Consider the following 12,403-nt stretch of genomic DNA (forward strand, 5'->3'; position numbering starts at 1 on the left):
GTGAACCTTCCAGCCTAGGTTGACAGACTTGGGTTAGTTGGTCTCTTGCTACTGCTCTAACAATAGCGGTATAGACAGCACTTTGAACCTGAGACTCAGGTTCTGATGCCCACCCTCCTTCCTGGGCTTCAGAGCCAGAGCTCCAGCCTGAGCCGCAATTTCAAAGCTCTGTCTAGGCAGCTATTTTTAGAGTGCTAGCACAAGCCCCACTAACCCATATCTGTCAATCCAGGCTGGGTGCTAGATCCTGCTTATTCCGAAATACTTCATAGATATACCCCTAGGGGCAGATTTTTAAAGGTATTTAAGTGCCTAAGAATGCAGAAAGATGCCTAAGTAGGATTTTCAAAAGTTTCTAACACCCATTGATTTCAATGAGAGTCAGGCATTTAGGCTCAGAATTTTAAAGGTTCTCAGTGTCACATTGATTTAGAAGCTTAAATCTCATGTTCCAAAGGGATTTAGGCATTTAGGAGTCTAAATCCCATTGACTCTCAATGAGATTCAGGCTTCTAAGTGCCTAAATCCTTTCTGAAAATGAGATGTAGACTCCTAAATCTGTTAGGCATTACAATGCTGAGCACAGTAATACCTACAAATCGTTAAAAATTTGGCCTTCAGGCAGTTTTGAAAATCCCACTAGGATTTAAAGATGCCTGTCTTCATCTTTAGGTGTTTAAATACCTTAAAATATCTGGCCCTTAACACCAGCTATTCAAAAGTGGCATCTACTATGCTTATGTGAATATTAGGCACATTTTATTTGGATGACTGACTTTAGAAACCCAAATTAGAGTTTTTTGACCTAAAAATGTGTAATGAAGTAGAGCTTCTGGATACTTCATGCATTGTGTAATAGTTGCTGAGACTTCACAATCAGCTGTGTTCAGAAATCTTTTCTAAATAACTATGTCTTAAAAGTAGTTTCTTATAGTGAAGTTTGCAATTAAGGCAGAAGGAACAGCAATTTGTTTTAATGGTTTTGAAAACTGTCCTCAGTCACCACTTTTAAAATGTTATGCTTCATTCACACTCAAGGCAAATCACGTTAACAGGAGCCATTTTTTAGATAGCTTTCTTTAAAATCTATATCCAAGTAGGTTAATTTTACAATCTAGAGAAATACTAAATGATTCTGTGAACCTAGAATTATTGCATAGCAGATTATATTGTAGTGCTGGAGACTTGGATCTGCAAGTAACTTCAGGATTTAACTCCTGCTCACATGTCCCAGAATGGGAAGGATAGTCCTGTGTTAGGACCCTAGCCTTGTACCCAGGCAATCTGGGTTCAGTTCCCTGCACTGCCACAGAATTTGTGTGTGATCTTGGGCAAGTCACTTGGGGCAGAATCCAAAGGGTGTTGGGTATTACAATGCTGAATGTATGGCATATAGACAATCACAGGAACAACACCGCTATCCGCAAAGCCTGATTTAGGTGCCTAGGTTCCATGTACAATGAATGGGGAGAGATTAATTCCTAAGAATGTGATTCACAAAAGACAGTACTCTAGGCAAGGAGCTGCCTAAGGTAGCCAATAGGAGAGATGCTGACAGAAAAGTGTGTTCAGTTTAGGTGCCTAAGGTGTTTCTCACAAGAATGAGTTAGGCACCTTTCTCATGCCACATAAAATGAGGTGGGAGTTCAGCCACCTTATAACTTTTAGCCCAGTTGTTAAATCAGTCACGTGGCATAGATTCGTAGACTTTAAGGTCAGAAGGGACCATTATGATCATCTAGTCTGACCTCCTGCACAATACAGGCCACAGAATCTCACCCACACACTCCTGTATCAAACCTGTGTCTGAGCCATTGAAGTCCTCAAATTATGGTTTAAAGACTTCAAGGTGCAGAGAACCTTCCAGCAAGTGACCCATGCCCAAGGCTGCAGAGGAAGGCGAAAAAACCCCAAGGCTTCTGCCAATCTGCCCTGGGGGAAAATTCCTTCCCGACCCCAAATATGGCAATCAGCTAAACCCTGAGCATGTACGGAAGACTCACCAGCCAGCACCCAGGAAAGAATTCTCTGTAGTAACTCACATCCCACCCCATCTACCATCCCATCACAAGCCATTGGGCATATTTACTGCTAGTAGTCAAAGACGAATTAATTGCCAAAATTAGGCTATCCCATTATACCATCCCTCCATAAACTTATCAAGCTTAGTCTTAAACCCAGATATGTCTTTTGCCCCCACTACTCCCCTTGGAAGGCTGTTCCAGAACTTCACTCCTCTGATGGTTAGAAACCTTTGTCTAATTTCAAGTCTAAACTTTGTGATGGCCAGTTTATATCCATTTGTTCTTGTGTCCACATTGGTACTGAGCTTAAATAATTCCTGTCCCTCCCTGGTATTTATTCCTCTGATATATCTATAGAGAGCAATCATATCTCCCCTCAGCCTTCTTTTGGTTAGGTTAAACAAACCACGCTCTTTGAGTCTCCTTTTATATGACAGGTTTTCCATTCCTCAGATCATCCTAGTAGCCCTTCTGTGTACCTGTTCCAGTTTGAATTCATCCTTCTTAAACATGGGAGACTATAACTGCACACAGTATTCCAGATGAGGTCTCACCAGTGCCTTGTATAACGATGCTAACACCTCCTTATCTCTACTGGAAATACCTCGCCTGATGCATCCCAAGACCACATTAGCTTTTCTTACAGCCATATCACATTGACGGCTCATAGTCATCCTGTGATCAACCAATATTCCAAGGTCCTTCTCCTCCTCTGTTACTTCCAACTGATGAGTCCCCAATTTATAACTAAAATTCTTGTTATTAATCCCTAAATGAATGACCTTGCACTTTTCACTATTAAATTTCATCCTATTACTATTACTCCAGTTTACAAGGTCATCCAGATTTTCCTGTATGATATCCCGGTACTTCTCTGTATTGGCCATACCTCCCAGCTTTGTGTCATCCGCAAACTTTATTAGCACATTCCGACTTTTTGTGCCAAGGTCAGTAATAAAAAGATTAATTAAGATTGGTCCCCAAACTGATCCCTGAGGAACTCCACTAATAACCTCCCTCCAGCCTGACAATCCACCTTTCAGTACGAATGTGGGAGATTCAGGTTCAATTCTCCTCTTTAGATGAGGGGGAGAATGGATTTGAACAGCGGTCTCTCACCTCTGAAGAGGGTTCTCTAATCACTGAGCTATAAGATATTCTCATATGGGGGTTCCTCAGTCTCTCCTGTGGAAGCTGCTCCACTGTCGATAAATAATGAACAAGTGGTTGGAGCAAGGGCATTGGATCCTGGGTCTCCCACTTTGTAGGTGGGTGCCCTGACCACAGAGTCTTTCTCTCTCTCTCTCTCTCATGCACGTGCACACCCAAGAACAATTTAAGTCCAACTTATCCACAGTGGAACAGTCATTGGGCAAAAAGAAAGTAGTAATTGCCTCAGTAGTCCAATTGTTAGGACATTCACCTGGAAGTTGGGAGACCCTAGATCGAGTCCCCCTGCTCCAATCACTCTTTATTTATTTAGCTACAGAGAAACAGCTTCAACAGGAGAGTTTGATGTTATCTCCACATCAGAATAGCTCAGTGGTTAGAGACATCTCCTGAGAGTTATGGGGGAGCCCTGTTCAAATCCTTTGTTCTCCTTAGGCAGAGGAGGGAATTAAACCTGGCTTTCCCACATTCTGCGTGAACGTTCTTTTCACTGGGCTAAAAGTTATGAGGTGGGCACCACCACCACCTTTTCCTCTGTCCAGATTTTGAATGGGACCCAAGCTGATAGGCGGCCTCTGAGCATGCCTGCTGGATCAGGCCCTGCACACAATTTAGGCAGCTGAAGATATATCTGACTCCAGTAGGTAGATTGCTCTAGGGCTTAGGCAGGAGTTAGGCAGCCAGACCCCTGAAGGGAGACAGCAGTGCACATGTTCAGAGACAGAAACTTAGGCTCCTAGGAAACTTATAACCTGGAAACTTAAGTGCCAACGTGAGTGTAGGCACCTACTGACTTCAGCAGCAGTTTTGTGGATCACAGTGGAGCCAGATCTGGTACTTATGTGCCTAAATCTGGGGTTTAGGGACCTAAGTACTTTTGTGGATCTGGGACTCAGTTTCCCTGCATGTTAGTTCCCTATCTGTAAAACTGGGATGATAGTATTTTTCTGCCTCACGGGGGTGTTGTTGATACATTGGAGGCAGAAAAGTGCTTAGATACAACAATAATCGGGATGGTATAAGTACCTAAGTTGTCATGGGGGAGTATGCATTACAATACTTGTGTGCACTTGTCACTCATTGGATCCATAAATCCAGAATGATGCAGCAAATATGGGCAGGGAAGGGAAATGGAGGAGATCCACACTAGAGAAAATAAGGGGTGGGGGAGTGCAGGAGGCAATCACAAAATTAAATGTGAAGGAAAGGAACTGTAGAATGAAGAGGTAGGTAATAGCCCATAGTTGAACATCAAAGGAAAGGTGTTATGGCCATTAAACAGTCAAATAGTGATTGACCCAAACATAAACGTTATAACCAATCATTTCCTGAGCATAAAGCACATTCCTAACCATGAACATCCACTCTATAGCATTTTTACTTCCCGTCTTGGTTGTGTGTCTGTTCTTTTGCTATCTGATCTTACACTTAAATTGCAGTGTCTGCAAAAACAGTTCAGCATCACTGTCATTTTCTTTTCTTTAGAAAAGACTTGTATCCACTCTTTGATTGATACAGTGCCAAAAGGACTGGGAAATGGGCGGGCAGGCAGAAAGCTTAGTTTTGAAAAATCAACTCTTATTACTAAGTATCTGTGCCAAAGGAAGTGCCTGGTTGTTTTTATTTTATTTTACTTTATTGTCCATGTACTGGCATTTCACAAGAGGAATGATATTTAATTTCCTCTATCTGTGTTCTGAGTAATCAGTCAAGAGATTACCGATTTGTAGTAGACAGTAACATGGGATCCGCCAGAATTTTTTTTTTCTTTTAATCTGGGAAGGGGGTTGAAAGAGATACAGTTTGGACAATCAGTAAGTGGAATTTTAGCAACATATTTATAGATGGTCCTAAATGCATGGTAGATACTAAAAATAATAAATAATAATAAAATAATAATAATAATACTAAAGACAGGCCTGCACTGGGGGCTGATCCAGCTCCCATTGAAATCAATGTAAAGACTTCCATTGATTACACTGGGGCCTGGATCAGACATTAAGGGTAAGATCCAACACATTTAGGTGTTAATAGGAAGATTCCTCTTGATTTTCTCTGGATTATGGATCAGCTTTTATAACTCCTGGACCTAAGCACCCTTCAACCTTGCGAGTGGAAGATCAGAATCTGGCCCCAGATCTCAGTTTATCAGCTGGCCCATAGTTCAGTAATGGGTTAACACAAAACCTGGGATCTGCACACACCCAAATTGTTTTTTTGTTGGTGGTGCTGCTGGGTTTTTGTTTGTTCGTTGTCTTTTAAAATCAGGATCTAGAAGTTAGCAGTTTTGGTCCATCTTTATTAAAAATATACAAACACATGTTAAGAAAATATTTAGTGAAGAAGTAAAGACATTTGTTTGTATGACTTAAGGAATAGTCACAGGTATGTAGAAAAAAGGTTAGTTATTGAAAGTACAGAGAAGTCTTTTTTTCACCTTCAGTATTTCAGTACTTGAATATTTTGTTTATAGAAGACTCACTAATACATGTGATGATTATATTATTTTAGAATTTGTGACTATATGTAAACAAGATAAAAGGAGCTTTTTTGGCTTACAAAGACAAATTACTACAATAAAATTATCACTAAAGTTAAAGGAGGGTGAAATCACACTCCAGCCTGGATGACATCCAAAGACTCTGGGCAAAGTTTTTTTTTTTTTTTACAATTTGAGCTTTATTTTTCATTAGTCTGTTTTTTCCCCTTTTTCTTTTCTTTAATCCTTTGCCACTGTGCAAACTAAAGCAATGTTTTATCTGGTCTCCAGAGAGGAATGATTTTGATCATCAAAATAGGAAAAAATGCAAAGTAGGGTGCAAAACTATTGCAGAGCACACACGGTATAGCTCTAACAAGAATGAGGGTTTTCAAGAATGAGGGTTTTTTATCTGTCATTATAATTTCTACAGTGCAAAAGACAAATCTAGATATTGTCTGTCCATCATAATTATAACTCTTCAAGAACAAAGTTATGTAGTACAACTATTTAAATGTTCACACCTGCATCATGAGTAGGAGTTATGTGCATGCCCTTTACTGCTGCTGTCTTCTGTTTGCTGTGAGCCTTTTCTTTTCGTATGAAAAGTTAATAATGGTTTTCAGTAAGTTTGGGGTTACTGCAAAAAGTAACCTGTAATATGGAAGAGACTAAAATAATAATGAATGAGGAGTGCTGCAAGCTTACCAGTGGGCAGACACAGACAGGTAGGCATCTACAGTTCATCTCTGTGTCCCTTTGAACCCAACTGATTTTGGTATTCAGTGTCTTTTCTTATTCCTTTTTCAAAGGGCATATATTAAAACATGCTTATTTTTCCTAAAAAATTATATACAAAACTTAAATGAAGAGTGCAGTATTTTTTTTAAAAAAAGAATACCAATATGTAACCTCATGGAGACGTTATGATGCTTAACCAATCATCAACATTTGTAAAGTACTTTGAAATCCTAGTAGGAAAAGCACTATAGAATATTAATAATTATTGTTAATTAAAAAAATACTTCATCCTTCTGTAGCACAACGATGACTCTGAGAGGTAGGTAAGTATTTTTGCCTCCATTTCATAGATGGGGAAACTGAAGCCGATATGTGACTTACCCAATTCTATAGAGGGGAAATCAGTGCCAGAGCTGGGATTTGATCTCAGAAGTTCCCAGCTTCCTGTTCTGCCTTTAGTCAGTAGAGGAAGAGTAGGAAGCAGAGCCAGAAAGAGGCAAAAGTAAGACAGGCAAGAGCAGTGTAAAGGGGACAGAACTACCTGTTACATAACCACACATCTTTAAATCATTCTAACAATAAATTCTGATGACTTTTGTTCACATTTAATCTTTAAGACCTGATGCAACAGTCCATTCCTTAAATCTCATTGATTTCAGTGGGTTTAAGAATGTGCTTAGTGATTTTCTGAACAGGAGTATACTTAAATGTTTTGCTTGAGGCCAGATATGCATTCTTATTTTATGTGGCTACAAGGGTATGGTTACCCAAAACTCAGTCTCTTCTGTTGACCCTCCCTTTTAGCTAGTTAGAATCCAGCATAAAGATAGCAAAATGTTCTGCTGACTCATTGTATCCAGTGCAAACCTGTTCCTACCACCAGAACAGTTGGGTGTGGTCCTATGGTCAAAAGGAACAAAGGCCAAAGATAGAGAAGCCCTGTAGGAAACTTCAGGAACAGCCAGGCTTCAGAAGTATGTTTAGGCTGAACTTCATGTTCTGTTGTTATTAGGGCTGTTAAGAATTTTTGCATCAAAATGTTTTTGACAGAAAATTTAGTTTCCACTGATTCAAAATTTTCCATGGAAAATGCAATTTTTTTTTTAATTTGGGAAAATTAAAACAAAATGTTTTGTTTCAGATTGGGTTGACATTAATCTGTGTCCCCCTGAGCTGCTTTGACATCTCATAGCCTTAGGAGTTGTAGATCAGTCATCTGATGCCCTATGGGATGGATTCCCTGGCAGGACTATATTTTCCATTACTCACGCTTCTTGCTGAGCTGTCAAAGTGCATCCTGGGAATCCTATGAGTGCAGTTCATCATGGGAAATGTAGTCTGGCCAGAGAGTCTTGCCCTTAGGAGATAATGAGGATATGAGACACCTGAACTACAACCCCCATGAGGCATGGTAACTCAGGTAGATGTAGTTCAAAATTGGACTGACTCATAATTAAACATTTAGACATTTTGAATCAAAATATTTTTTTAGGAACTTTTCATTCAGTAAAAAACTTTAATATTGTGACTTTTCATCTCCATTGGAGATGAAGACAAATGTCAAAATATTACAATTACCTATGGAACTTCTTAAATGCCTATATTTGATCAGCTTAAGTTATTATATGAGCTACCGATAAAGGCAAACTCCATGGATGTATAAGTTTGACTTTATACTTTATATATAGAATTTATTTGGAGAAGGGTAGGAAGGATATCTGGTTTCAGCCACATGCTTCCTGTGTGACCTTGGGAAAATCACATAATTTACCCTGGAATTCAGTCACCTCTCTGTAAAGTGGGCAATCCACTTCCCTACCTAACAAGAGTTGTGAGAATAAAATCCATTGAAGATGCTGAATGGCTCAGATCTGGCAGTGATGAGTTCCATATAAGTAACTAGATAGCAGGTTTGGAGGATCTCACCTTATCATGGTTGTTTTTCAACATTACCTACAGTTGCTGTGCTCCAAAATTCTTCTGTATTGCAGCAACAGCCGTCTCTGTCAGCGCCGCAGTATGTTTCAGTTTCTCTCCTATGGTAAGAGGCAGATACATGTAAAAGTCTGTGACAGCACTTCTTTTTTACTGTCATGGATCTTCAGGGGTCACACTTTTTTTTCTTCTTCACAGGCTCTATTAGCAAGATACAGATTCCCTGTCAAGAGATTTCTTTGATGGAGAACAGCAAACAACATTTTATATATGTATTTCTATCATCAAGAAGAAGGGTGGACAAGTTATAGAAGGGTTTCTCAAACAGGGGTCACCGCTTCTGTAGGGAAAGCCCCTGGGAGGCCGGGCTGGTGTGTTTTTACCTTCCCCGTCCGCAGGTCCGGCCAATCGCGGCTCCCACTGGCTGCAGATCGCTGCCATTGGCCCAGAAACCCTGAGTTATAGGAATGCTTTTAAAATCACATCATTATCCTCTAGACTATAGAAACTAAAATGCTCTTGTGCATTAGTATTATGGTAGTAAGTTTAACTTTTTGATACCTGGATTTGAGATTTCGTTATGTGATATGCTGATACCAAATATGGGGCTTCTGGCTTCACTCCATAGCAGATATCTTTCCTCTTCATGTATCCTGAGTTATATCTTATTTCACCATCTTAGTGTTTGGGCTTCTGACATTCCACGGCTATTTACATAGGGCTAGTCAAATATTTTCCATTTAAACTGATTTGTGACAGAAATGTGGGGTTTCAGCTAAATTAAATTTTTCAAGGAAGTATGATTTCTGCAGAAAATTCATTCTGACTTTTTGTTAGAAAAAAAAATGAACAGCTGAAAAGCAAAAAGTTTTGACCAACACAGTTTCAATTAAGAAATTCAGCCATGGTGACCCAGGGGAGTCATATTTTTGGACCCTCATGATCCCATTCTTCTCTGTGGGCTGGGTTCCCTAGCTGGACTAAGTCCCCCATGATGCACTAGAGTTACACTTCCATTATGTACCATGGTAGCTTAGCAAGAGGGGAGACTGTGGTGCATCATGGAAGACATAGTCCAACCAGGGACCCCAGCCCATAGAGAAGAATGGAGGCATGAGGCAGCTGAATAGTAACTCCCATGATGTACTACAGTGGCATTTCCAGATCAAAAATTTTCAGCTGAACATTTTCAGTGTTCAATTTTTTGCCAAAAAGTTGAAATTTTCCATGGAAGTTTTCACTGAAAATGCTGTTGAAATTTTCCATGGGGGTTGGGAAATTTCAGAATTTCTCAGCTCTGTGTTTTCATAAAAGAAATATTCTTCCATTTGTATTTGGTGATTTTATGTAGGTAGCTATTGTAAAGTCAATAGGAGTTGTACACTTAGATTTCCCATGTACTGACAGGACAATAGGCAACATTTTAAAAAGCACCTAAATTACCTGTGTGTCTGAGTTTCACTGGGGTTTAGGTGCCTAAATCACTTAGCATGTCTGAAAACATTACCAAATATTCCTTCTTTTGCACACTTTCAGTCTTTCCCAAATATCCCTACAGTTCTCTGAACCAATTCAGCAAATAAATTAAGCATATACTTTACTTTTAAGAACATATTTAAGTTGATCACTATTCACAATAGAACTTAAGCATGTTTAACTTTTTAGTGTTAAAATATATTTGGCATGCAATTTCTATTAGCAGTGTTTTTCCCTTAAAATTTCCAAGCATTATTAACCTTTTAAATGATGTAATAAGGTAGTGGCATGTAGGGAAGTTTTATTTCTTTAGTAAAAGGTAGAAAATTGCCTGGCTCCTGAAAGCTCTACTCTACCCAAACTGACAGCATTTCAGGGCTTCCCAGAGGATTCAGGGGGCCTGGGGCAAAGCGGGGGAGCTGCGGTGCTCGTACTCACCCAGCGGCGGTCCGCGTCTTCGGCGGCATTTCAGCGACAGGGGGCCCTTCAGTTGCTCTGAGTGTTCGGCAGCCCTGAAGGGCCCCCCATCGTCGAAATGCCTCCAAAGACCCGGAGTGACTGAAGGGCCCCCCGCCGCCGAAATGCCACCGAAGACCTGGACCACTGCCAGGCCAGGGCTCGTGAGGCCCCTGAGGCTTGGGGAAAATTGCCCCACTTGCCCTCCCCCCACCGCCCCGGGCAGCCCTGTAGCATTTGCAAGGAAAAGGCATTACAAAAGACAGGTGCATTGCAATCTTTTCCCAATCATAACACACTCTGATCAAATTTGTAATTAGGGACACTTTTCCTCTGTAGATTAAGTTGAGGCCCTAAACTCATTTCATCTCCAAATTTACTCACAACAGTGGATTATGCTAATTTGGGGTCTTTTAAGAAGTGGCAATTAACTATGCCATTGGTCAAAAGGCTTGTCAATTAAACTTTCGGGTGTCTGAAATTCCCACCGAATTACTGGAGCCTGTAAATGGCTGCTGGTGGTATTGAAAAGTTCTTGTACTGGATTTTAAGAGGAACAGGTGAGATTGGTGAAAGAAATCATATTGCTTTCTGAGAGAGTCATATAATATTACTCATTATTGAGGATGCCTCTCAAAAGACTACTGTAAAAAACACAATAAGACCACCTTTTAACTATGAATTATATATATAAATTTATTTGGGGATTCAGAAATAGAGAATAAAAACACAATGACAGACATTATCTTGGTCTGCACCATTTGGAGCATCACCCAGGGTTCCGAAACAAGCTGCACACAACAGCAAAAGGCTGTAGCTGGGAGGAGGCAGCAGCAGTTCCTCACTCCTGGCCATAGCTTTTCCCATCTGCCAGGGAAAGGTTCTGGCAGTGAGAAGGCAGTGGGACACTACACTTCTAAAAATAACAGTGTTGACATGAGAGGCACTGCTTGGGTGTGTAGAAAGGCATGTAGGGTTCTGACATGTAGAGAACCTAGGGTGCTGGTGTCTCTGTATTCTACTCTTCTAAGCAGTGCCTCACTATCTACACTGCTATTTGCATGCCCAGTTAGCAGATACAATATCTGTACTCTACATTCTGCTGCAAGGATAGACCTAGTTTTAGGGTATGTCTACACTTCAAGCTGGAGGTGTAATTTCCAGCTCAGATAGACATACAGGCCACAGCTTTGATCAAGCTGTCATGCTAAAAATAGAAACATAGCCATGGTGGCATGGGGTGTGGACGAGGTAGCTGGCCCGTATATAATTGTGCCGGGGATCCAAAGTACTTACTCACTATATCAAAATAACTAAGAAAGTACTAGTCCAGACAAGCTTGGCACATTTAATTAAAAAAAATAGCCCATTTTTAGCTAGAGAATGGAAAAAAAGTAACATTTTTTAGCCTGATGCAGACCTAAACATTATTTTATCTTTCAAAGTCATTTTAGTGTGTTTTTTTGTTTTGTTTTTTAATTAAGGTTTGAAATTAAGTACACAAATTCAGTGTTAGCTCAATCTGATTTAAAATGGAGATATTAAAAGCTGAAAATCAGGTTTCGAAGGAAGGAAAGAAAAACAACAAAACACTTCAGCCTAAACTGTGGTGCGTCTGCATTAGCAGCGTGAAGCTGTATGTATGTTGTTTCACTTTCTTTATATTCACGGTTCTCTGTAATCATCACTCCCTGTAGGGTTTCATGTAAATTCTAAACACAAGTGATATTTAGCTCTTTTAGGAACATTGCATTGTACAACAGCCCCATGATAGGTGATCTGATATTCCCAGTGCTCAGTGATCCACAGGTTCTTGCAGCCTTATCTTTGAGCTCTCAGGGATTCAAAGCAGTATCTGCTGTGGAACTTCTCCTTTAATAGCTCTGTGAGAGCTATTCTAGGTAGTTTCTAATTAGACACACCCAGATGGCAGGAACTAAGCAGCTGCACTGCCAGCTTGGTGTGTATTTGGAGAAACTTTTCCTTCCAGAACCCCATAGCTCTTTCTTCTTATGTTGTTTCCATTTTTTCCTCACATTTAGCACAGGCTTTGAACTATTCTAGCTGTTCTTTGACTATTTATTCATAAACTCTAAATTATGAAAAGAACCATTGTAATATC

General features: G+C 40.1%; 1 protein-coding gene and 1 long non-coding RNA gene across 4 annotated transcripts in view; one reads left to right on the forward strand and one right to left on the reverse strand.

The window, feature by feature from the left end:
* The window catches only part of CDH12 (cadherin 12), a 914,698-nt gene that overhangs the window by 762,280 nt on the left and 140,015 nt on the right, over nt 1–12,403 (forward strand). The window lies entirely within an intron of this gene.
* Nucleotides 1–12,403, reverse strand: part of LOC123363960 — a 75,556-nt gene that overhangs the window by 60,057 nt on the left and 3,096 nt on the right. Inside the window, exon 2 of the long non-coding RNA XR_006576956.1 lies at nt 8,341–8,450. This is a non-coding gene — a long non-coding RNA (uncharacterized LOC123363960). The remainder of the gene's footprint in view (nt 1–8,340; nt 8,451–12,403) is intronic.

The sequence above is a fragment of the Mauremys mutica genome, chromosome 2 (genome assembly GCF_020497125.1).
Source record: "Mauremys mutica isolate MM-2020 ecotype Southern chromosome 2, ASM2049712v1, whole genome shotgun sequence".
Classification (NCBI taxonomy): Eukaryota; Metazoa; Chordata; order Testudines; family Geoemydidae; genus Mauremys; species Mauremys mutica.